We start from the raw sequence: 26,093 nt of genomic DNA on the forward strand, positions 1-26,093 counted from the left end.
AGGCAAAGCCTGCTGTTGGCTCCAGCCGTGCTGCATCAAAGCCAGAGGCCCCATCGAGCAGGAACTCATCCAGCCCAAATGCCCAAACAACGCCGCTCAAATGCACCTGGGACACTGCTGCAGGCTGTGTTCAAGTGCGTTTTAAGAGAAAAAGCAGCTTTTCACCAGCTGAAGGCAGCAAGACCAATTTTTCTCCCCTCTCAATAACTGTAAGTTCCACTTGCTCCCAAGTTGACCTAATAATTGTAATTCTAAATTAAATGTAAATGTATTGGCTGCTGGTAAAGGTCACTCCACAGAAAATGGCTGTGTTTGCCTCTTCTTCAGATGCATGAATACTAAGCATGTATAATTCACAGGATCATTAGCAGATAAAGATGTTCCCCACCTTTGCTCCCTCACCCTTATGCAAACGGGTTTTATAAGTCAGCGGGCAAAAGGAAAACTGTTCAGCCTTAATTTCTATAGCTGGGTCCATCTGCTAGGGAAAACACAAGTGCTCAGCACTGCTCAGGATCCAGCAGAAGGCTGGCCAACCTCAGTCACCCCGGGATGTTCAGAGAACAGCCCCACACCGTGAGCTCAGAGCTGCAGCATCGCCAGGAGCCTTTCCCCCAGAGCCAAGGGCTGAGAACACAAGCTCTGGAGGAGGAAACGTCGCAGTGCAGGACACAGCATGCAGCAGAATTATGGCTCGGCCATAGCAGGAGGCATCCAGCTATAGCATCAAGCTACGGCAGCAATCCTCCATGCACTCAAAGAACTTCTCCTCTTGTTTGTGAGCAGAGCTGGGCGTGCTCCCAACCTCCAGCCCACCCTGGGGTGCTCCCTGCTCCTGGTTACTGCGCTCTGTGGGCCCCCAGTAAGGCTGCTCTGGTGGTGCTGGGCGCAGCTGGGACACAGCCCTTCCAGCTACTACAGCCACCTCAAACACACCAGAAGGTGCTGGTACAATAACAGCAGGGCTGATAACTCCTGCTAAATCTCCTTCATCTCCCAAGGACAGGAGCCACCAGCCTCTCTCCTACCCACAGCACCTACAGGTGTACAACAGCCCTACCCTCAGCACGAAAACTTAGCAGAAAGCAGCTGCCTTACTGGTTTTAATTGTCCTGACTGGCCTCACCTGGAGCCCCCAGCTCCGTAAGAGCTCCAGCTCTTCCCTCCTCACTTTTCTCAGCCTCAGCTGGCTGCTGGGGGCAGGGGGAGCTGGGCTGCCCCACAGGGGTGGCAGTGCCCAGGAGAGCAGTCAGTGAGCTGGAGCAGCAGAAAGCGGCCCTGGAGGAAGGTAGGACCCCAGCGTGGCTTTAGTTGGGATGGTTGCTTGGGTGCCAGTGGTCTTCTAGCTTTGTTGGGGAGAAGCCAAGCCTCAGTGGGGACTTGGGGTGGCCGGGTTCTCCCGGGTGCTCTCAGAGGTGGTGAGAGGCTTTGTGGAGTGCTGAGCCCACACGTGAGGGCTCGTTAAGGAGGTGCTGCTCTCCTTGCCTCAGCAGCACCTCCCCAAACCCTATCGGAGCCCAGCAGCCAGGTACAGCTCCTGCGGGCTGAGCTCCTCCACCCTCAGAGCATCTCGGCTGGCTGGGGAGGCGCGGGGCCAGGCAGGAGGCTGGCAGCCCCTCGCAGGAAGGTGCTCGCTCATCCTGACGTGTTTATTTGCATAGAGGCATTTTAGGCTTTTTTGTTGTTGGCTGACTTATTGTGCGAGTTCTCAAAGCTGTGATACTGAATTATAAATTGAGACGCTGTATCCATGAAAGACTGCTCTTTGACTATAGGCAGCATTATTGAATATGACAGTCACAATAAATGCGTGCTATAAAGCCAAACTAAATATGCTCTGCAATCCAAGATGTGCAAATCACGCAAGGAGAAAAATAACTGTAATATTTTCTTCCAAACGAATCCAGAACCTTGGGTGATGATTTTGTTTAGCTTTGTGTTGGCTCCTTGGCAAAAGGCTCCGGCAGTAGATAATGGAGTGACCTACTTCTGCCGCCTTTGTTCATGACAACACATAAATTAAGAATTATGCCCTTTCAAATTAAACTTATCGTTTTTGTGGAAATTAGAGAGCGAAGCGGAGCTTTGTGCTGGAGGGCAGGAGGAGGAGCTGGTGCTGCTCCAGCTCTGTCCCCTGGTGCCGTGCCCTGGTCGGGGATGCAGGAGGCTGAGCACCAGCCACCAGCTGGGTCTCCTCTGCCCGCCGGGAGCCTCTACCTTCTGCTGAACTTCTGGAGGCCTCAGAGGCTAAGCAGTGCCATTTAGCCCATTATTTAAATAATGTGCTGGGTTTAAGCTAAACACCGATGTGAAAGCTCCCATAAACTGGTGCCACTTGGAGCGAGCGCCCGGGGAGACCCTCCCTCTTGACGGGAATTGTTTTGCCTCCAACTGCATCCAGTGTGCAATGTGTTGTAATCCTTTCTGACTGGGTGACAGCGAAATAATGTTTGCTTTAATTGAATTTCAGATGGGGAGCGTGGGCTGCAGCCGACAGTGCTGGGGGCTGGGGCTCCTGCTTGGAGGTGGGGGCGCAGGGCTGGGGGTCTCCAAGCAGTGATGGAGGCAGCATTGAGGGGAAGCACAATTATTGGTTAAGATGCCTGCTGCGTGTGGCCACTGTTGCCTGGGAATCGAGTGGCTGGGTCAGGACAAGGTTGTTTAATAATGCTGGGCAATTTCCTGAGGATGCTGAAGGCACGGAGGCAGGAGAAGCGTGGTCTGGGAGCGCTGTGCTGGGGGCTGCAGAGCCCCGGACACCTTCTGGAAATGCCACACATCGACCAGGCTGCAAAACCCATTATGAAACCAAATGATGTATTTCCATAAGCAGGAGGCTAAATATAGCACTGAGTGCCTTCCATTTCTGGGCCCCGGAGGCACTTTCTGAATGTGCCTGTGTGCGCTGGGGCTGCGAGCTGGCACCGGGCCCCTGGGGACACCGCAGCCCTGCTGCTGTCCCAGCCCTTGTCCCCTCCTGCTCCTCCGCAGGGCGATGGAGGTGACAGTGCTGGGGCTGTCCCTGTCCCTGTGGGGACCTGCAGGGGACACTGTGACAGTGCCTGGAGCCCTGTGGCACGGCGAAGGCCTTGAGGTGCCCCGATGGCCGTGCCCTGGTACCTTCCTTGCCTCATAAAGGTGCTGTGGTCCCAGCGAGCTGTGTGTGGCCAGGTTAGGCCTTTGGGACCACAAACAAGAGGGATGAGGGAGTTATTCCTCCAGGGATGCCCTGCCTGGTGCCCAGCCATCTCCTGCTGCTGGGACCAGCAGCACCTTGCTGGGAGCAGGATGGGGTCCTGCAGGCTCCTCTGCTCCCCTCACCGGGGCCGCAGCTGCTCTCCACACTGATGCCGTCTTCAAAAATGTCTTGGCTAGGTCAGATTTTATTTTTCCCCAGCAGATCTTCTGCCAGGCTCTGCTTCATCTGAGCTAATTGGGGGCCCCTCGTTCAGCTGGGCGTGCTGTTAGCCTCATTGAAGCAGCTCCAGCCTCGCGCCTTGCTTTTTCTTCCCCCTTTTCACTGCGGATTGATTTTCCTGCCAATGCGCTCTCTCCCCACCGAAGTTCCCATCGCGGCGAAGTTCAGGCTCCTCTTTGTTCTAATTATCGCTGTCTCCACACGCAGTGAGCGAGGCAAATTCTCTGGTCTATTTTAAGGTGCAAGTGAGATGATAATCCTGCACAGCTGGGGAGGCTGCGGGAAGTGTCTGCTCAAAGCATCATCTTCCCCTGCCCAGGACCGAAGGAGAAGCTGCCCTTTGGGAACTCCCCTGGGCAGGCAGTGCCCACCTGGCGGGGCACGGAGCAGCCTCCTTGCCCCTGGCCGAGGCAGGAGCTGCTTTGCCTCTGGGGCTGGAGGGGAAAAGCCAGGAGCTGCAGGCTGCCTGGGGATGCTGCTTGTGCTGCCGTGCACCAGCAGACCAGGAAAAGCCCCTACGTGGTGGGGAGAGGGGTCGGGCTGCTCCAGCATTGCTCCTCTCAGGCTGCACAGTGGAGCCCCAGCAATTTTCTTCCCTGGCTTGATTGTTGTCAGCTTCCCAATACAGTTCCCAGATTTTAATTTTTTTTGCCTTTGCCAGGCTGCCAGCAATCTGTTTGCCATAATAACATCATGTAGCAGAAGCAGTGTTAATTCAGCTGCCCAGGCTCCAGGTGAGATGCTTGTATGCTGTCCTTGGAGCCGTGCCCCAGGTGATAGATGTGCATTCCTCCCTCCGTCCACACCAGCTTGTAGCCCTGACCCCACAGCTCCTCTCCCCACAAGCAAAGCTGCAGGGCTGGGGCAGCACCGTCACCGTGGGCATCTCCTCCCCCCATGGATGGGGGTTGCTTTGGGGAAGGAAAAAGCCAGGGGCTGTTGACAGAGCAGCTATCGATCCTGTTGTGCATGTGGGGAGCCAGAAATAGAGCCTGGGAGGAGAGCGGTGACTCATGCACCTGTGCAGCTGGGAGCTGGGCTGCTGCCAGCAGGATGGTGCTGGAGCCTCGTGCTGCTCGTCAGGTGCAGATCCGGGGCTGGGAGATGGGAACACTGGGTGCTGCCACTGCCCCAAACACCAGAGCAGCCCATATACACCTGGGCTGCATTTCCAGGGCTTGGCCAGACCCTGCCTAGTGTGACAGCAGGGTTACCAACACTCCTCGTGTTTAATTTTCTAGCCCAGGCAAGCTTCATGAAAGACCAAGTTCAGCCCTGTCTGGTTTCCCTTCTCAAATCCATGCTCAGGATTTTCTCTTCCCAAAACACCTGGGGAAGAATTAGGGGCCGCAGAGGCACTGCTGTGTGCTGCAGGGCTGCTGCACAAGGACCCAAGCCAAGGGCTGTGCAATTTTGGGGGAGAGCAGCCAAATGGGGGCAAGCTGCAGCTGAGCTGGGAGTGTGTGAAGTTAGTGCCCACCCCGAGCTGAATGGCATTTTTCAGCTGAAATGTTCTTTTACTGTTTATATTTAACTGTTGTCAAACAGGCTACTTTGGAGAAGGCTTTTTTAGAAAATACTTCAAATGGCTTTAAAACAGCCCACTTAAACAGGGCAAGATTCAGGCTGGAAGGAGCACTGGAGATCCTCTCTGTGCCACCACAAAGCCAAGCCAACCTGAGCCAGATCCTGTATTTTTTCCATTTTTTTTGAGTGCAAATCTTTTTTTTTTTTTTTTTTCCTACTTGAAGCAACCTTTAAAACCTGATCTCCATCAAAGCAGTTTAACTGAAACTTCTGCAAGCAGCTGAAAATGTTGGTGTGAAAATAAGTATTTCAAAGCAGGACATTGAGTGGCCTGGTCTGGATCCCTTTTCAGGGATTTTTGTCTGACTTAGAGCAGGGAAATGCCCCATTTTGGGTGCTTTTCCCATGCCCCGGTCCCCTCTGTTCCACGCTGCTCCCTTGCAGCTCCTCGAGCTGTGGCTGATGGGTTTGTGTGGATTAAACAAGAAAGGTTGTGCTTAAACCTCTTCCCTGTGCTGTGTGAAAATGGCACCTTTACAGGCAAAAAGACTGGTATGTACATAAAAGGATCTGTGCTTTATTACTCTCATTTTGTGTTTTTTTTTTTTTCCTGTTACTAATCTCATTATGCTTAGGAGTGTAAATTTAGGTTGGCACAAATCTGTATTGCTAAAATATTTTACCTTAAGTTCTTAGAAGCTCTCTCCATCTGTGAGGATAATACTAAGTATTAATTAACTAGCTAATCCTATGCAGCGCTTGCTAAACATAAAACATGGTGTAGAAGCAGGTCCAAAGTGCGATTCTGGTCTAATAAAAAACAGCTTCTCTTTTTTTCCCAGAGGAGAATGCTTCAGGATTTATTTTTTCATTCATAACAGCACTCAGCCTGCTTCAAACACCTGCTTGAAGCTGCAAATCATCCTTTAAACCAGGGTGAGGCAAATCGAGGCTGAAGGGGGGGGGTGAGAAAATACAAACCCCTGGCTGTGGGGTGGTGCTGCCCAAGGCAGCCCAGCAGATGCCTTTCTGTCCGTCCTGGAGCAGGAGCTGCTCTCCTCGAAGGATGCTCCTTGCTCAGGCAGCAATCCGATGCACACCCAGGTTTTCATTGCTCTGCATGCCAAGGCACCTGCAGATCATGGGCTGGAGGGCGTGTGGGTTTAGAGGCAAGGGTATCCTGAAAACCCACCAGGGGTTGCCCCTGTGTCCCAGGGGAGATTTGGAAAGCCCTGCCTCCTGCGCTCCTGTTTGCAGGCGTTGCAGAAGCCTGGCTCTGCTCTCCTGCATGCCCTGCCAAGCGAAATGATCTGCGATCACCCAGGAGTGCCGAGCTCGACACGAGCAGCTTCATTGCACTCGCACCACGTATCCACAGGCACCGATCTGCTCCATCTCCCTCCCCCTGCTCGCAGCAGCTCGGTCAGGCAGCGTGGGTGTAACGGGTCCGCCCTGGTGCCCTGCATCCCCCCAGCCCCATTTGTCAGTGCTGCCAGGGGCATTGGTGCAAAATCCATTAATTAGCGTGGGTAATGGAGCTCCTGCTTGCTGACAAGGCAGGCTGAGTGCAGCACAAGCCCTGATGATGCTGAGGCAGTGGCTGAAGTGGTGGCAGTGGTGAAGCAGGGTGGGATCTGCAGCTGGTGTGGTGGTGACCACGTTGGCATGGGCACAGAATGAGAATTTGCCTCCTGCTCCTGTGTTGTGCTGTGATTTCAGAAGTGTTTTAGCTCGCCAGCCCTGAGGAGGTTACAGGATGCCCTGGCTGGATGCAGATGAGATGAATTCTAGGTGATGGATGCAGTGTAAGAAGCTGGCCCCTGAAGTCATGGGGTCCATGTCCTCCAGAGGGCACAGTGCTGGGATGAGCAAACAGCAGATGAAATTCTTCCTGAGGTCATCCAAACACTCCATCCTGTCTCTCCCAGAAGCCAAATTCCTGAACCTTTCTGCTGGCAGTGTTGTGTTGCTCCTGTTCCCTACATCAGGGTACATGGAGGAGAGCACTCAGCTGTGCGGGTTGGGGCAGCAGCAAGCCCATGGGCAGGGGCTGGATCCACGCTGGGTGCGTGTCAGTGCCCCTGGGGAGGAGCTGCAGGGTCTGCCTCTGCACACTCTTAGTATGGAGCAGCAGAAATGCACGTCTGCTTTTGTTGTTAAATAGTAAGGATTAAGGAAAATCGATATGTTTGTGTAGCGTTTTCTCCTGGGGCAACAAATTCCAAAGCTGAATGCTTGCTTAGCAAAACTCTGCTGCCCCGTGGAGCAGGTGCTTGCACGGGTGAGCAGCCATCCGTGCCTCCCAAGTCAAACCCACAGCCACTGCTGAGCCAGCTCCAGCCCTCAGATGGCACCTGGATGTGGTAGCCAGGGTGCCTGGCTGTCACAGCTGATGCGATGTGCTCCTGTGGTGCTGAGCAGGTCAGAGCTAAGTGCTGGGGGAGGCTTCCAAGGTTATGAAGGCTCCTGAGGACCTGAGCTGTGCTGGTCATCGTGGTGTTGCCCTGGGTGGCCACAAGCAGGTTAGGACCAGGGTGAATTTCACAGCGAGCGAGGGGCTCTCCAGGCAGCGTTGCAGAGGTGGCAAGGGGAGGAGACTGCCCAGAAGCTGTAGGATCTGCCAAAACACCAGGCTGGGGATGGATTTGGCTAGTTTGGGAACTGACAGAATGGCCGAATTGGGGTCTGCTCTCTGCTGGTGGTTGCTCCTCAGAGGCGATGTTGTTCTGCAGTGACAGCGGAGCTGTGCGTGCTGTTCCCGGCTCCACAGCAAACTCCCACACTCCCTGCTTTAAATGCTCGCTGTTTTTCTTCACCGCTTTCAACCCTGGAAAATGTGAGTGCAAGCAGGGACACAGGGTGATGATAAACCCAGCCCGGAGGCGAGAGGCAGAGCAGTGGTCAATGCGTGGTCAGCATGGCATGGGGCATTCAAGGCACTGACCTGCAAGCCCAAGCAATGCCCCCCGTTGCCTGCAGCCTTCGAGTGGCTCCCAATTTCAAAAGGGATCTGAGGCCAAGTGGTGCCTGTGTGCCAGGAGTCGTAAAGAGATGATTTGATGTGGTGCTGCCCCAGCAAAATGCTCAGGACCTTGCTCAGCCCATTGCCCTGGGTGCCAGCTTGGGGCAGGGTCCCTGTGCAGCCACCCCTGTGCTCCCTTCCCTCCTGTCCCTGCCCTTTGTGCTCAGGCTTGGCAAGCGTCTCCTGCTTGCAATTCCTCAGCACGGCTGTGGAAGCAGCCCGGGATAGCCCTGCACTGCCTGCTCTGTGGCTGCTACCTGCAGTCCTGCCCAGCAGCATCAAATGAGCTAGGAAAACTGCTGCTTCTGCCCTCCAAATTGGCTTTAAAATCATAAATTAAGCAAGCAGACCTGGTGGTGCTGGAGAGAACAGCATCCCCTTCAGCAGCTCTTGCTCAGAGGTATGGGATGTGCTGCTTGGGGCTGGACCCGCCGTGCTGCCTGGGCAGAGCCAGCTCGGGAGCCCAAGGCTGGCACCACCTGGACCGTGCTTTGTACGGTCTGCGTGGGGTCTCTGCAGGACCTGGAGTGCACTCTGGTGTGTTGGTGTCGGGAGGTTCTTGTTTGCATCCTGATTTATTGCTCCAAGTAGTAAATGTCTGTTCTTCCATCACCCAGCATCACAGAGCCATTGAAAGATTACAGCTCATGATCTTAACTCCTGTGGCATTGGCAGTGTTTGGGGGAAGAAATACCAACGTGCCTGGGAACTGGTGGTGGTGTTTTTTTTTTTTCCTTGAGAAATAAATCTGTATCAACCTCAGCAGTTCTGCTGCCGGGAAACAGCTCCAGGGAAGCTCTGTCCCCAGGAGGTGATGCAGGGCTCGGACCCAGCTGCACCCTGCTGCTGTGCTCACCTCCGAGCAGGCAGCAGCGGGGCCGTTCAGTGCTGCTCCCACTGCTGGGAACCCTCTGCGCTGTCTTGTCGTGAGTCACTGCTTGGGCAGGCACGTTAGGTGTGCTTTAGCTTCACGCTAATCCGATGTGACGTGCCACATCTGTCCTGCTCGGAGTGTGAGCATGGCCCCTGCTAGACAAGGGAGCGCAGGACCCGTACGCCCTCCTGGCACAGATCCACCTTGCACCAGCTGGAGGTGCTCCTGCAGCCTGGCTTCTGCCACTTCTCTGGGAGACGTAAGCTGGGAGCACTTTGTGCTGGTCTAAATGCATCAGGATCCCTGCCAGTATTGTAATGCCACACGGGGATCTCCCTCTGCTCCTGCACATGTACCTGCTGCTGCTGGACCAACGAGAGATCCTAATGGGGACTTGGCTGAACCTCCCCAGGCTGAAGGAGCGATCTCAGTCTCAGTGCCTGCTTCTTGAACGAGCCTTAGTGCAGCTTGTCTGGCTGCGGGAGGGGAGCGTCTCGTCCCCGGCTGGGGGGACGAGATCCCATCTTCTGCTGGCTGAGCAATGTCCATGCTGAGCATCCCCCTGCACCAGGGTGCTGCCCTCTGCTCCACTTTTCCTGCGGGGTGCTCCTGGCTGGGGGGCATCACACGGCTATGGGACCTCGCTGTGAATTGGGGACAGAGCCCATGCTCTGAGTGGGGCTTTAGTGATGGCAAAACCCCACAAGCAGCCCCAAATGGGGGTGGTGGTGACTGTGCCTTGCATTGGGATGCAGATGCTGGAGCTGCTCCTGGCTGCAGCATCCCTGGGCCCACCGGGACACGTCCCCAGGGGGCTGCCTTGGGTCCCTTCGGCACCTGGGGAACCCTCCTGTGGAGAAGACCAAGACTCACCTCCTGTGGACTGGAAAGCACGAGGGCTTTATAATGAGCCTGCATCTCCCATCCCTCCTTAGATCCCTGGGTCCCTTGATATGTGAGATCCCTGGGTCCCCAGATGTGATTTTTTTGTTTGTTTTTTTAGCCCTGGATGCTTTGTGTGTTTTGGGGCTGCATTTGGGATGGAATAGCAGTTTGGGGTTTTGCATCGCTTTTCCTGCTAGGTGCAATGTAGGACTCACTCCTATGGGGAGCGGCTCTGGGAGTAGGTGTGTCTGAAGGCATCAGTCGTGCCCTCAGAAGGGTTTTTCATTCCAGAATTTAGACTTGAATTTGGAAAATCTGTATTTCTCTCCCTGGATGGGGATGGATTCCAGCCCTTGGCCGAGCTGTCTGACTCCGTGGACCACTGAAGCCCAGGAACCTGTTTTGAGGGCGGTCGTCCTGCTGCTTTCCAGACCAAACTTCTCAGTTCTGACAGAGTACAAATTTCTACCAGGGATGTTTTACTTTTTTTCTGGTTACAGTTGATGCACCTGGCACGTGATGAATTCTTTCTCCTTCACCCCTTGAGTCCCGAAGGCCTCCCCGGGCCACCCCACGCTGCCGGATTGGGGATGTTGGGCGTCTCTGGGGAAATACAGACTCTTGCACTGGAATCATCCAGAATTCACCTAGCGTCACTAAAACCAGAATCTGAAATGTTATCTCTAATTATAATTGTTTCTCTGATACTTCATATTTCCTCTCAGCTTCGCGACATTCTGGTAATTGCAGCCTTTCTCCCATCCCTTTAATTTGCAGCCCATCACAATGTTGGTTAAGAGAATCAATCTTTAAGGTCGTTATCTTGAGCTCTTTCCCAATATGTTCTGCTGTAGTTTGAATAGATTGTAGTGTTCATTCTTCAGATCTTTATTTTTTCTCCTCTGTGGCTGATTGAGACAAATTACCACGGGGTGAGGCACCCGCCCGGTGCTGCGTCCCTGGCATTGAGCATCCCCAGCATCAGCTGCGGCGAGCACGGAGCAGCCTCCACAAAAACCTGTCCCCAAAGCAGGCTGAAGGCTTCTAGTTACAGCCAGAGCTTCTCTGCAGCTGTGGGAGGGAGTTGGCTGTCCTCGGGTGAGTTTTGGGGAGCACCATGGGGCAACCTCATGTGGGTGCGCCGTGTGCTGGGGTGGCTTACAGAGACCACCACAGCCCCCCTCTGCCCCTGGCTTTGCACAGGAGCTTGCAGCAGGACCATGGTCCTGTGCTGGGAACTTGGAGCTGTGCACCTTCCTCCTCCTCACCCTCCCAACGCAGTGAGGGGTGCGATGCTGGTGATGTCTCTGTGCGAGGGGCCAGGTGTCTCCATCCCTGTGTGCTCAGTGCCTGCGGGCACCGACACTGCATGAGGCTATGCTTGTGTTCACCAAAGCCTTTGGGGACTCCAGATGCCATCACGGCCCTTTGCTTCATCCCACAGAGCATCCCCTGCCCCACGGGTGAGGGACGGGTCCCTGGCCATGCTAGGCATTGAGCAAAAAATTGGAATGATGTTTTTGGCCTTTAATAAAAGGGAAAGAAAGGAAAAACAATTCAAAGATGTGGAGCACAAAGTCTGAAGTGAGGCACTCATTTCGACACCACTCCTTATCCCTGCTCATTTTAGGCAATATGAGTTTTTACAGCCTTGTTTGGCCACTGTCTGCATGGCGTTAAGGATGGCAATAACTGTCCTTTTGGGGGCAGAAAGGAAAAAACAGCCAATATGTGCTGGAGAAATTGCTGCTGTTCTTTCTGGTGCCTGGTGCTGTTTCTCTGAGGCTGGAGACCAGGACGAGCAGAGCAGGGGGCAGCTGCCCATGGGGACCCAGCTCCCAGCCTCCCCTGCCCGTTTTATTGCCACCGCAGGTCGTGTCCCACCAGGTGTGCAGGTGGGTGACGTTCCCTGGGGCATGGTCACAAGGTGACAGCTGTCTCTGGAGCGTTTGCAGCATGTGCTGCTCCCAGGACTCGTTTGTTTTGCTCCTGACCACTTTGCAGGAGCAACGTGTGCCCATGGGGACCTGCACGCCAGGAGCCGAACCCCGCGTGTTGCTATCGGCTCCTCCAGCTTCAAACCCAGACCCGGCTGACCTTGAATTAAGGGCTTTTATTGTTGCTCGTGCGGAGATTTTCCTGTTCCCAGCGTTTTGGCTTGCTCTCCACATCCAAGCACGCCGCTGTCCCGCCCGCCCCGCTATTAATAGCTGCTCCTGGCCACGCGTGCGGCCCCGCGCTTTCATCACAGGCGAGCAGCAGCTCTCCGGGTGTGCTGGAGGTGTCTGTAATTCTCCCAGCAACGTCTCCCACTATTTCAAATTCTTGCTGCCTATTTTTATTTCCTTTTATCTCAAATCCTTTTTTTCCCACCCAGAAATGATCCCGCCAGAGGGCGATTTCGTTGGTAATATTGCTTTTGCATTTTAGACTTTTCAAGGACTAATGAACTTTATTAGATTATAATGAACTTATTACTCAGTGCTGCTGACCTGCTTTCTAAAGATCTTGAATTATTATTTGGAACAGGCCTGTTGAGGGACTTTTTTCCCTTTTTTTTGCAGAGCAGTATAGGGTACATTAACTCTTCGGAGCTGTTTTTTTTTTTTTTTTTTTTTTTTTTTTTTTTTTTGCTCAGCTTTGATTATCTGAAGATCCCTGTGAAATACAGCAGCCCTGCATTTTGGGCAGAGGGGGCAGAAAGAGCAGGAACAGGGTGCCCCATGCTCCAGGGCTGTACCAAAGCTACATTATCTGGTTCCCATCCCTTGCCTCCAGGCCATCTGTCCCATCACCAGGGGAGGTTGTTGGTGCAGAGAAATTGCCTCAGGACAGGACACTGAGAGCCCTGGGGCTGGTGCCTGGTTCTTGGAGATGTCCTTGCTGCTGGAGATGTTTCTGACCTCTCCTCCTGCTTTGTCCCTCTGGCAGAGCATGGCCTGTGCTGGTGGGACAGGAGGGAGGGGATGCAGGAGTGGCCAGGATTTGTTCTGCTTTTGCATGAACTGGGATGGTTTGGAGCATTTTGAGGCCACCTGGGGTGCAGGGTAATAACTCCAGGCCCTGGTTGCTATTTCTGGCCCAGGGTTGCAAATCAGTGCCCCCCTCCATAGGCTCATGCGAGGTGGATGCAAACAGAGCATCCTTTGGCCCTTCCCGTGTCACCTGTGCACATTGCAGGGCCTGATCCTGATGAACAAGGAGGAAAAGTTTGAGCAGCGTGCGAGCCTGCGTGGTTGTAGCTGCTGGGTGTGCATCAGCTGAGCACCTTGCCCTCCCCAGTGCCCAATTTTCACCCTTGCCACCTGCCTTTTTGCTGCATAAATACCTGATATTGGGTGCTGTGAAACCCCTGATGCTGGGTGCTCTGCCTCCTGATCCACCCCATGGCAAGGCCGGGCTCTCTCAGTGTTTTCTCGCAGCCTGCTGGAGCTCCTGTGCTCCTCATCTCGGTGTGAGCAGCAGGGGAGGGCTGTGGTGTGAAGGGATGAGTCAGGTGCTGGCAGGGCACCTGCTTGCTGAGAATCAATTTTCACCTGCCTGGTGCTCTGCCAGAGGTGGGGAGGGAAGGGAGCAGGGGCTGGGGAGGGAGCCTCGCATGTGCTGGGTGTCTGCATGTCCGGCTGCAGCCCTCTCCTGAGCAGAGGGACAGACAGCTGGGGGGGGGGGGGGGAGAATAGACAGAAAAGGAGTTGCCATTTCTTTATTGCTCCTTGCTGCTTCACTTGCATCAGCTCAAGATGCCATAGGAGAGAGAAAGGTGGGACTGTGCCCAAAATGTGCCCCCACCAGAGGGGTTTTGCTGCTGGAGGGGGAGGCTCAGGATGCTGGATGCTCCCCAGGAGCCCCACAATGACCCAGAAGTGCTGGAGGGAGCTCTTGGCTTGGCTTCAGGCCAGGCTTGCTCCTGGCTGACCCTATCCTCCTCTGCTAAGCTCCAACCAGAGCCAGCAGGAATTGGGGATGGAGTATTTGAGGTGTGAGCAGAGCTCCAGGCAGCACCTGGCCAAGCACAGCCCGAACACTGCTCGTGCCCGTGGTGTCCCCCAGCTTTGGTCAGCCACAGCACAGCAAACAGCATAGGCAGCCCCTCGTAACCAAGCAGGGATCAGCAACCTCCCTTCCTGGAAAAAATCATCCCTTCTCTTTAAAAAAAAAAAACAAAAAAAAAAACATAAAAGAGAAGAAAAGGGTTTCCTGCAGGCTGCTGAATTGCACAGAGCCCCGTGCATCCCTCCAAGGCCAGCGAGGGCTGGGACCCTGCGGGCTCTTGGGCAGAGGCGATGCTGGGTGCCCCTTGCTGGTGCTGGCAGGATGGTGCCTGTGCATGTGTCGGGGTGAGTGTCCTGGGGATGCTGCAGCCACCCGTGGCACCTGAGCACCAGGGCAGGGTGGGCAGGGACCAACGCTGCTGGACGTGCACTTACGGCTGAATATTGCTGGCAATTATGATAATGGCTGGGAAATCCAAACCTGACATCTTCCTCACGGATGATGAATAAGCTGTCTGACTCCTGTTCATTTTTTATTCAGAACTTCAGTGCTGGCTAATCCTGAGCTCCCAGCGCTAAATGCTAATGAGGAGCGCGTTGCCTGCCTCCCATACTTAACAGCAGAGCAACGCCTGGGATCAAGGGGGTTAAGTATTGAAATTGTCTCGTGCATTAAATAATTAGTAGACAAACAGATTGACTTCTCCAGCCATCACCAGCCCCATCTGTTTCCTGTGCCTTTGCTCCCTCTCTCTGTGCTTGATCAGATAATTGGCCGGGGCCGCAGCGTGGCCCTGCTCTGTGCTGGACAGTTTCTGTGTGTCGGGGGGGCAGAGCGGGGCTGCGGCTCTCCCCGAGGCTGGCTGCAAACTGAGGTGCCTCCAAATGGCAAGTACACGCAGGGATGGAGCTGGGGGTGCCCACCATGATCCCCTCTGAGCCACCGGGCTCCTTCCAGCTGGAAGAGAGGAGCTGAGGGCAGAGACCCGGAGAAATAATTCCGCCACGCTTCAGTCCGGCCTGCAGCCACGCAGCACAAGATACAGGCTGCGGGCTGGCCGGGGAGAGCTTTGAGAGGCCATTTGCTGCACAGAGATGCTGCTGTAAATGGTCCAGATGGGGGACTGAAAGCTTTTATTCCCTTATTTCCTTTTCGTTGCTGATGCTTGAAGGTTTCCTATAATTGCTTCCCTGTTTTTACTGCTCTGTGGCTTTTCTGAAATATTTTTGTTTTAATTACAATATTGATTTAGATACAGCGCTAAAAAAGACCCCTGAAAAAGTTGATGAAAAGCAATTACCAAAGAGCACTGTAATGGAAAGGAGCCCCACGTGGGGAGCCAGCCCAGCCCCAGCAGTTGTTGTTTGGGAGCCCTGGGGGGAAGCACCCGGCCAAAAAAACACGAGGGGTTGGGGCTGGGCAGGACACTGCCCCCTGTCCCGCAACAAGGAGAGGAGTTTGTGCCCCAAACCTCTTGGCATACCATGCCCAGATGCCCAAAACTTGCTCAACTTGAGATGTGAGGTGCCACGAAGCGCCCCACTGCTTGTCCCTGTCACCATTTCCTTCGGTGGCCCAAGGGTTGGGACCACTGAGGCTCGTGGCACCGAAGGGGATGTGAGCACAAAACCTCCCTGCATGTGGTGTAGGGAAAGCACGGGCGACCTTTTGTGCTGTCTTTTTTTTTTCCCCCTCCGAAGGCTCTCCTGTCAGGCTGTTACCATGACAGACAAGTATTCAGCCGCGTGCGGGTGACGCGGGTGGTGGGGAGAAAGGCAGGCATTGAGAGAGCTGAATGTTATCTTGTCAAGGTAATGAACGAGAGGAACCCGAGGCGTGCCATAAAGAGGAAGTTGACTTTTTTTATAAAATATATAAGACATATTGCTGGGAAAACTCTATTAAGAATTGTAAAAGGTGAAAACCTTTCATCCAGTTGACTCTTGAGGAAGGTTCCTTGGCACAGAATAGATAAATAGAGGCTTTCGCCCTCAGCTACCCTAGCATGAAAGGGAAGCCTTATGAATACTCACCAGATTAATGAGACAGAGGACTCATAAATATGTCAGAAGACCCACAATAGCTGGAGATTAAATAGATGCCTCGTTGGGATGCGGATTAATATTTGTGAGGCCAAGGTGTCCCCGTGGGTGGCTGTGCTGGGCAGGGTGCCCTGTGCCAGGGCCCGGCCTGGAGCGAGGAGCTCGGCCTCTCATCACCCTTCCTGGCCGGCTGCTGGAGGAGGTGGCCTCTGGTGTCCCCCCGTGGTGACAGGGGCTGCAGAGGAGCCAGGCCTCACCTGATCTTCTGCCTCCCTTCTGGACACCCAGGAGTGATTTTTCTTGTGCTCTTTCATCCTACAACAGCCCCAGGGAGGCTCTCAACAAGCATCTCCAAGGTTGTGACAGTGCCCACAGCACCCACCTTCCTCCCATCTTCCTCCTAGGTACTGAATTCAGGCCTAAGAGAGGAAAGGGATCCTAAAAGGTGGCATTCACAGGGGTGAAATCAGCTCAGAAAGTGCCGTGATGTTCACCCAGGCCTTCGTATGGGTTAATGATAAAGATGGAGATCGAGCCAGCTGAAGGTTTCGTCCTGCTGTGCTCTCTTCTTGTGGGCTGGAGGCTCTGGAAGATACTGGGTGAAGGAGTGCAGCGTCCTAAGGGTAATTGCGTTGTGCTTACTGGGCTGCACAGCCTGGCTGCGGTTCCCAGCTCCAAGCAGGGGGTGGGAAGGGGTGGGAAGAGCCCCCAACACCCCACACGTCCCCATGGGGCTGGGTGCTCGGCAGGGACGCAGGGACACTGCCTCCCCCTGGCATCCTGTCATGGGGATGGTTTGGGGTGAGCATCCCCCTGCACAGCCCCAAATTCCTGCTTCCTGGAGGACGCCCCCAGTGTGTCCCTGCCGCGGTGATGCCCACCCCTGTGGGGAGGGATGGATGTGCTGGAGCTGCCATCCTCTGTCATTGTCATGGGAACGAGGAGCGGTAAACAACAGGAAGCATCCCCGAAAAGCCGCCTGCCAGGCGGGCTGTGCCGGCAGGAGATGATTCAGGGAAGTGCTGACACTCGCCAGAAAATGATGCTGCAGCTTCCCTGGCACTGGTGGGGAGCAGCAGCAAAGGAGGGGGACCCAAATGTCCCCGTCCCTGGTGGTATGTTGTCCTGCAGCAGCTGGCCCAGGTGGGAATCTGGGGCCACCTTGTCCCTTACTGTCACACCCAGCCTGGCCTTGAATGGAGGAAGGGACCTGGAGCAATTTTGGCCAAGATGTGCACCAGGTGATGCCACCAGCAGCAAGAGAACTGTAGTAATGCTCACACAGCATCCTGCCGAAATGCCGCCCCACAGGGTCACTTGCAACCTCGAAATGGGCCTGGGGAAAACATCTGCATCAGTGCTGGTCCTCAGAGAAGGTTTGGGGTGGAGAGGCCACTTCTGTGGGGTTTGGGGTCAAAAAGAAGTGTGTCTCCTCTGTTAAGTGCCCAGGCCTGTACTACATGGAAAAGCTTTTAAAATGATGATTGGATGTTTTGTGATGAGGTCTCATTCAGGAAGCATTGATTTGGGGAATGCCTCACAGGAGGTCTGCAGTGATGCTCAGTGCTCTGCGTGTCCCACCTGTGCAGCCTGCAGCCCTCCCAGGCTTCAGATGATGGATGGCACCTCTGCCTCGCTCCCTCTCTCACCGATCCCGGTGTTGTTTCGTTGGGTACAGCTGCCAGCAGCAAACAGCAGCTTTTCCCCCGTGAATACCAATGTATGGGAGCCCAGCATGGGACGTTCAGCTCAGCAGCACCGCACCAAAGGTGGTGTCCCCAGGCTCTGACAGCGGTGAGCTCAAACTGCAGTCAGCATCTAGCTGCTGTTAGCAGCACCGTTATTTATTCATGATGGTTCTTGTGCTCATCACACTTGGGTGCGATGTGGGCATCACCTGTCAGCCCCACTCTGAGCCCGCTGGCACAGCTCATCCTCTGCCCTGAGCACCCTGATCCAGCCTCTCCGAACCACCCCACAGAACCTGCTGCTCATTTAATTGACAGCAGTGTCCTTTGTAACTTTCAAACACCACCACATAGCCTCCTCGGGCATGCAGATGTAAGGGTCCTTGTTTTGCACGGTGTGTGGTGAAAGGAAAGTAATGGATGTCCCCGGCTTAATGGTCTGAAAGTCTTTCTTGCTGCACAAAAAAAAACCCTAGCGTCCCCAAATCCATTTTCATTTATAACATTATGAGCAATTCTACTGGCAGCAGTTTTTCCTTCACATATATACTTATTTGGGAGAGAAATTCCCTGTCCTAGAATAATGTTCTTGCTTGGATCGAGTAGCTGAAATTTGGAGTTTTCAAACTCTGGCTCTGTGTTTAACCATCCCATTGCTCCCAGCACTCTGTATCCTGCAGGATGGAGCAGCCCTCTCCAAACAGGTGACCCCATGAAGGCAGGAAACAGGTGAAAGAGGCAGAGCTCAGAAACCAAAATGAGGGTTTGTTTGGTAGCACTGGAGGTGTGGGTGCTGCCCAGGAGCTGAGGCTGGGGCTGGAGACCCCAGAAATCCCTTCTGGCTCCAACCGCCTGCTGGGGGCGTCACCACCTGATGGGCAGGGCATTTTTCATCGAGTCGGTGACAAATGGCTCTCAGTTGAGTAGAAAAATAGTTTATTGATTAGACAGCAGAGGTGTGGGCAGGGACTGTGCTGCTAATGAAGGGTTCTGCCAGCTGCTGCCTGCTCTGGCTGCTGGGGACAGGCAGAAGAAGGGACTTGGCCACCCCTGGTCTGCTGCTCCTGTGAGGCACAAAACAAAGCCCTGGGGGGCAGAGCTTTGGGGAGCTCATCCCGCTCCCTCCTCTGGCTCCCTGCTGGGGCTCACTGCCCGTCCCTGAAAGTCAGCAGCACCCAGCTTCCAGGGATGTTGGTGATGGTCCCCCAGCTGCAGCAGGAACACTTTTGCAGGCCACCTCTTCAGCCTTTCCCTCTAACACTCCTTTCCATGCCTAACGTGAACCCAGCTCTAGCACAGCACTTCCTTAGTGCTTGATTTGGAGCAGGAGGCTGTCCCACTGAACCGGAGCACTCCTCTCACACCAAGCACGCTCACACGCTGCAGGGTGGGAACCCACAGCCGTTATCTGGGAAGACTGCATTTTTTTTTGAAGGACTTTGCCCTGAAAACAGCCTGGTTACCTTCTTTTCTTTTTTTTTTTTATTTTCTTTTTTTTCATCTTTAGCCATGGTGGTTTTATCCACAGAGCACCTTGAACAACCTGAGCATAATTAATCACAGTTTGCTTCCCTGTGTTCATATGGGATCCCTAATCCCCTGTAAATCCTGTGGGGAACAGATGCAATTATCAAAGAAGCGCTTATTAAAAAGAACTATATGTGCCATAAAAAAATGTCAGGACAATTGTCCTTTGGCTGTTTGCAGTGTTGCCAGCTGTGATATACGATCCCAGCTCTCCATCCCAGCTGTCTGCGTCCCCAGCGTGCTTTAGCGGTGGCTTGTGCCGGGTTCCTTGCGCAGCTGCAGAACTCCCTGAGCTCAGCTGCTCTTCTCCTCCCCAACCGTGCCCGTACCTATTTGTAACTCAGCGAGCAGCAGCCCATCAGAGCTGTGGACCTTCTGCAGTGAACACTGTTTTGGGGCTCTGCTGGATGAAGAGCTGCTTGGGGTCAGTACCTTCCCCATGTGCAGCATCGAGACACGAGGAGAGGCATCCAAGGGGGACATTCTGCTTTGTCCAACTGGGCAAAGGAAGCCCAAGGAAGCTTTGGCCAAGCAGATGCTCTCCCCATGGCTCAGTTTCCACCTGTGAGGCTGGCAGAGTCACACCAGGCCATCCCGCAGGGACTTTGAAGGAGCAGCCCAGCAGCGCTCCAGGAAAGCTGCATGGTCGGGTGGCCCACAAATAACCCTTGTGCACAGGGCAGGGGTGGCTTATTCTGGAAGATCAGAGCAAAGCAGAGAGGTGCTGCTGCACACAGCAAGGATGTGCACGCTTGCTGAAAGCTCTACAGAATAAGGGGGTGCAGGACCTACAAAAACCTGAGAAATTGGTAAAAATATGCTCACACCTGTGAGGCTGCTGCTGACCTACGAGTCTCAAGGTAGCTTTTTTTGCGGGCAGGCAGCAGAGCCATGGGGAGGAGGAGGATGGGAGAGGCAGCAGGGCGGTTTGGCTCTAGCTCGTCACTCAGAGGAGGAAGGAGCAAAACACGGTTGGAAACCAGAGGAGCAATCAATGATTTGCTGTCAAATGAAAGGATGGATCGAGTGACTTTCTGCAGGAATCTGTCCTTGATCTAATAGGAGTCAGTATTTTCCCTAACGATCCAAATGATGGAATATTCACTGCTACATCCGCAGAGGGTCAAGATGGGAATTAGTGCTGCAATTGCAGAGAAGGAGATTTTTAATCATCTGGCAGTAAGGACAATTACGCGCTGGGACGTTTTGCCTGGGGAGGCTGCGGAGGCTCGGTGGTTACAGACTTTAAGAAGAATTTGGAGAAACCTCTCCCCAGAGTGATGGAGCTCACCCCGTAAGGCAGGGCTGACCCCCAAGGTCCTTTCCAGCCCTAATTTCTGTGATTCTGCATCATTGCAAAAGCAGAATCTCATCTACTGTGACTTTTAGGAAGAAGTACGAAAAGCACCGTGAAAGGCTGAAAATGAGATAGCTTTAGAAATAAAGCCTGTTGCTTTTATCTGCAAACATTTCAACGCATATGTCAACCCTGTTCTCCAAACCAAGCAGCAGAAAGGGAGCAGCCTGGCTTCCCAACCTCCTCCCTTGCAGATCTGCCAGAGATCTCGCTGGCTTCAATTTGGACAGCCTGGGCAGTAAGGTTTTACCACCGTGGAAAAGCTTTGGATTGCTAAAAGATATGAAATCTGAGCAATGGTATTTGTATGAAATGGGAATTAAAAAAAATATAAATCCATCAATTCCTCTGGCAAAGACAGCTGGGCATTTGGAGTGGTGGTGTTTGAAATGCAAAACGCACCTCATTGGAGAGTTGTTTCATGCCATTCATCTTCGGAGCGCGCTCTTACTGCTTGTTTGCAATGTGCAGCTATAAACCACGCTTTCTGAAAGTGCTCCGGCTGGCTCGGAGGTAAGCAAGAGGGAAGGATGCTAATATCAGACATTTCAATCCCCACTGCAGCCTGCATTGCTCAAAGCAAGATGACTTGCAAACATGTAGCCCAAATGAGGAAGATGAATCGTATGCAAGGTCAGGCTCAATGCCAGGAAACTGATAGAGGCAAAAGCGGTTAATTGCTTTAGATTCCAACAGCCCCAAAACGTGCCCTGCGTACAGACATCCCTGCCTCACGCAGCGATGGACCTCACCATCCAAACCAGCAAATAGAATAGGAAACGGAGGTGCTCGTCATGATTTTTAATGTCAGAATTAGATTCACTGTTGCCTTATGGTCTCTGTAATTACTAGACATCACTCATCGTTTTTCTCAGCTCAAGGGATACTCTGTTATTGACCTCACTGGGAAGATATAAATACATTACTGAGTGGAAATATCACCATTTGCCATTGTGGAAAGGTCTACACCACAGCTCAGAGGACCCTGAAATCTTTATTGCAGTGCACCTACAGCAGAGGACAATGCCTGATACTGGTGGTGCGATGGCCAAGTGCTTCTGCTGAGGCTTTAGGGGAGAAAAACCTATTACAGGGTATTAAAAGAGAGACACATCAGCAAGCCATGAGCCAAAAGGACCTTTTTACAGCCAAACAGATAAAAAATACCATGCTTGGGGGCATATTGGCCACGCTGGTCTCAAGCTGGTGGGGCCACAAAGACTTTGGGGAGAACGGTAGGGCATCAGAGAGCAAAGGGGTGTTATTTCCATGGGGGTGATCAGTGCTGAAAGCAGGGGGAAGCTGGTGAGGTGCTCTTGTGAAGCCATGCATGGAGCATGGTGGTGGTGGGATGCTCTCGGGAAGCCAAGCACCAGCTCTGTGGTGCATGGGTGGGTGCTCAGCCCGGAGGCCACCTATGCAAGGAGGTAGCTCACCAGTTTGTGCTGGACACCCCATGCCCACCCCAAGCCCCTGGTGCCCTGGAACATCTCTGAGCCATGAAAAAGAGCTTTGTGAGCGGGGGGTCAGCTGTCCTGGTGCATGGCACTTGCGTCCCTCCTCTTCCTCAGGCAGCCTCAGAGCAAACACCCGTGCAGGGACGGTCCATGCTCAGCAGGTCAGACCTTGTATGGGGCTGGCAGAGCTCTTCCCAGGTCTCCACGTGCTTTAAGGTGTCCCATAAAAAAAAAAGCCTCATCTGTTTTTAGGGGACGAGGCTGCTCACAGACCAGGCAGGGCAGTGGCACAGCAAGAATTGGATCTGCAGCCCCCATTGGTGTCTCATTTGGTTGGTGTTGCACTTTGATTGCTGCTGGGTTTGGGGGGATTGATAGATCTCAACCAGCTGTGGCTTCCTCTGAGCATCACCATCCCCATGAGCTTGCCTAAAGCAGCTCCCCAACCAGGAAAAGGAGACCTGATGGAAAGAAAATATAAAAAAAAAGAGATGGTGGCTCCCACCGCCTCCAGGTGACTTCCCGCCCCCGCTGTTAAAACACCGTCTTTATTTTGGGTTGGGGTGTGCTTGGCTCTTAAAACCTCCCCGTGCAGCTGGCTCGGTGTCCTTGCGGCACGAGGGGCAGCTGGGCCCCCAGATTACAGCCTCACTGCTCACAAGTGCTTGTTATAGCTCATCGAGCCACGGAGGTTTCTCTGCCTTCTATTTTGAGCCGAGCTCCCCTTGTGTTTATTTACAGTCACCCGAGCAGCTTGTAGCTGTTGGAGTTGAAGAAAATTGCTGTGAAAGGGAGGAAATTGGCTTCTCACCTTACAGGAGCCAGAGGAGCTCCTGGGATGTATCTTGGGGGCGTGAAGGAGTGGAGAAGCCACCCCCGGGTGGTTCCTGCAGCTCCGGCTGTCCCCAGCCAAGTCCCTCCAAAGAGCACAAATGTGCAAGTGTCTGTGCAGCCTCTCGCTCTGGACCTCCTGTAAATGTCATGCCCATGTCTGTAAGTGGCCTAACATATTGAAGATCAGGCAGCGAGGGGAGGGAAGATGACCTTTTGCATTTTGCCCGGAGCAGACGAGGGTAATGGGATTATAATTCCATGTAATTCATCTTCTGACACCGTGCGATCACCAAACTCCGCTCGGCCGGGGATGGAGCGAGGCAGGCGGCCCCGAGCGCTGCTCCCAGGCACGGTCCCCAGCTGGGACAGCATCCCCGAGCCCTCGCAGGGCTCATCTGTGCCAAAAGCATCCCCGCTGCGCCCCAGGTGCAGATGGAGCTGCTCCTTCTGGCGGGAGGCTCAGAGCTGCTGCGCGTGGAGGCCAGCAGCGAAAACACTTCCCAGCCTGGGGGAGCAGCTGGCACGGCCAGGGCAGCTCACTCCAGAGCCTCAATCTGCTCCCCTGCCTTCCTGCTGCCAGACCGCTTTGTGCTTTTTGGGGTCGCACCCGGCACAAAGCCTCTTTCTGGCAGCACAAGGTCTGCACCCCAAATGCTGGTGCTGGGAGTGTAGAGAACCCCACCCCACTCTTTCTGCCCCAAATGATGCTTTTGCCCTGTCCAAGCACACTGCACCCAAAGCCTGTGCTGCCAGTCTGCTGTTAATTAGCTCCTTGTTAATTTGCTTCCCTGGATCCCCAGCTCCTGTGGGCTGGCTGGGGGAGCTGTGTCCGCAGGGCGTTTGGGCAGCAGAGCGGGTGATGCTTTCGGAGAGCTACACCTGCTTAAAGGCTGCTGCCGCCGCCTGGCATTTATTTTCCATCACTGATTACATTCTGCTAGTCAGAGATTTTATCCCAGAGAAATCCTCCAGGAACTCCTAATAGTGGAGTCAATCTTCATAAAACCTGGGGCGGTAAACCAGGAGACCTCGCTTTGCTGCAGGTCTGGTCTGCGGGTGCGGGGCTCCCAGTTCCCGCCAGCCCCGGTACCTCGCAGCACCCAGTAGGAGTCATTAAATATTTATTTGAAAGGGTTTTTGCTCCTGAGTGGTGAAATAGAAACCAAAGATTAAATGGCTTGGCTAATACGAGCAGTTTGGAGGAGAGCGAGCTGTGCCGGGCACCGCTGGCATCTGGATGCTGCACGCTCCTGCATCCCTCTGGGGGAAATCCTGAGGCAGATTCAGATAAATTAAGCTCAGGTTTCTGTTACTGGGTAAATGTTGGGTGATGCCGTCGGTGTGGCTCCCTTGGCGTTTCTTCCCCTGGCAGCCCGTTGGTTTGTTGTATTCCCTGTGGGTGGCTGCAGCACCCACAGCACAAAGCGCTCGTGGCAGTGGGACAGGGTGCTGGGTGGTCTGACCCATGGCAGGAGCTGCAGGTGGGCTCCCCAAATCGCCAGCAAGGGAAGCAGATGGCCACGACTGCTCGTGGCTTGCCAGCAGTGAGTTTTGGATCTGAAATCTCATGATGCCAAAAGGGGCGAGGGTTTTGCTGAGCCTCCTCTGCTATAGCAAGTCTGGAGGACGAGGCAGGGGTGCTGCTTAGGGGGCTTCATCGCCACACCTGCTGCTCTCTGGATTTGCAAGGCCCAGAAAAATGACCCAGTGCAGGCAGTGCAAAGGAAACCCCTTCATCAGCGGGGCTGTGTGGGCAGCGGCGCGCTCGGCAAAGCCTCAGTCAATGAAAGCGATCTCATAAACACCAGCCTCGAATTCATCTCCCTCGTCCTGCCCTGCGTGCTTCCCTCAGATCCTTCTCGGCAGTCATCTCAGAGCCCTGGTAGATGCATCTTATCTTTCTAAAACTCACCCCGACCTTGGGCAGATGAAGCTAACTTTCCCTGCGCTGAGACATCGGTCTTGGGTGACGAGCGGCAGGACGTGAGGAAATGGCACCAACTTGCACCAGGGGAGGCCCAGAGCGGGCCTCAGGCAGAATTTGGTCCTGCAGAGGGTGGCTGAGTGCTGGGACGGGCTGCCCGGGGCACTGGGGGGGTCCCCACCCCAGGAGTGTGTAAGGGACGTGTGGATGTGGTGCTTGGGGACACGGCTCAGTGGGGGCACGCGGTCAGGGGTGGCTGGGCCTGGTGAGCCCACAGCTCTCCTCCAGCCTGGGGGAGTCCGTCAGTCTGTTCTCCAGTTTTCTCTACCAACATCAGGATGGTCCAGCCTCACCAACTCTCATCTTCCTGCATTAAAAATCCTTCTGTGGTTTCTCCACCTCTTTAAACAAGGCACGTGGGGGCTCTCCCCAGCTTCCTCCAGCCTCCCCATGGCCACATCCCCCAGGGGCAGCGAGTGTCTGGGTGAGCTGGGCTGTGCTGGTGAGCTGGTGTGGCTGCTGTGAGCCTTCATTTCCCCTAGGAAAGCTCACAGAGGTGCCTTGGCGTTGGGATGGGCCACATGGACTGACTTTGAGGACTGACTTTGCCACCAGCAGGTCAGAAAGCAGCCGCCCCATCCCATGTGCTAGGACCGAGGGCCGCTGTGTCCCTCATGGCTGCTACAGCTTTCACAAAGCTTCCTCTTTTCCACCTCACTGCCGACACCTGAACTAGTTTGCAATTCCAAATCCGTTTCGAATCCTAACATTTTTTCTGAATTATTTTTGGTTTTGGAGCAGGCTGAAGGGGAAAGCATAACAGTTAAAACAACACGGCGCCTCCCAGATATGGATTGAATATAATACCTACACCATTATATCAGGAAAGAAAGCGTCCCGCTTGTTTTGGAAGCATAGATTTTTCTGTGATGGATGGGAAGGTGTTTTTCCGGTCGATGCTATTTAATTACGCTACAAAGCATTAAGGAGCTGAGCTGCCATCCCTGCCTCCCGCGGCTCGCTGGCAAGGCCTGGGACCCATGCGGGCAGTCCCAAAATCCTGCTGTCCCTTGCTCCTGATGAGTGTGCCCTGGTTTGGGTTGGCTTCCCGGGGGCTTGGTGCTGCCCTCCCCCTGCCTGCTCACAAGCACACCGTGGTGTGATTTGTCCAATTTTCACAGAGTCACGGGGCAGTTTGGGCTGGAAGGGACCCTAAAGCCCACCCAGTGCCCACCCCTGGCACAGCACCTCCCTGGAGCCCCGTCCAGGCACTGCCGGGGCTGGGGCACCCACAGCTCCTGGGGGCAGCCTGCGCCAGGGCCTCACACCCCCAAATTTCCCTCATTATCAGGAGAAGTCCCCCAAAGCCGCCAACCTGGAGGACCAGAGGGTGAAGCCCACCTGGCGCGTGCTGAAAGCCGAAGGGCGCTTTGGATGTGGCAGAACATTTACATTCAGGAGTCTTCCAGAGGTTGGGGATTTATCTGCATCCTGGGAGGGAGCCTTATTAGTGGCTTTTGGGTACACGGCTCCTGAATAATGAGG

At 54.1% G+C, this 26,093-nt stretch overlaps 1 long non-coding RNA gene across 1 annotated transcript; it reads left to right on the forward strand.

Moving 5' to 3' along the window:
* The first annotated feature begins 971 nt into the window (after positions 1-971).
* Positions 972-20,803, forward strand: LOC106018774 (uncharacterized). The gene is made up of 2 exons (XR_002404521.4): positions 972-1,288; positions 18,957-20,803. It is a non-coding gene; the product is annotated as an uncharacterized lncRNA (long non-coding RNA).
* Positions 20,804-26,093: the final 5,290 nt, after the last annotated feature.

Source organism: Anas platyrhynchos, chromosome 14 (genome assembly GCF_047663525.1).
Source record: "Anas platyrhynchos isolate ZD024472 breed Pekin duck chromosome 14, IASCAAS_PekinDuck_T2T, whole genome shotgun sequence".
Lineage (NCBI taxonomy): Eukaryota > Metazoa > Chordata > Aves > Anseriformes > Anatidae > Anas > Anas platyrhynchos.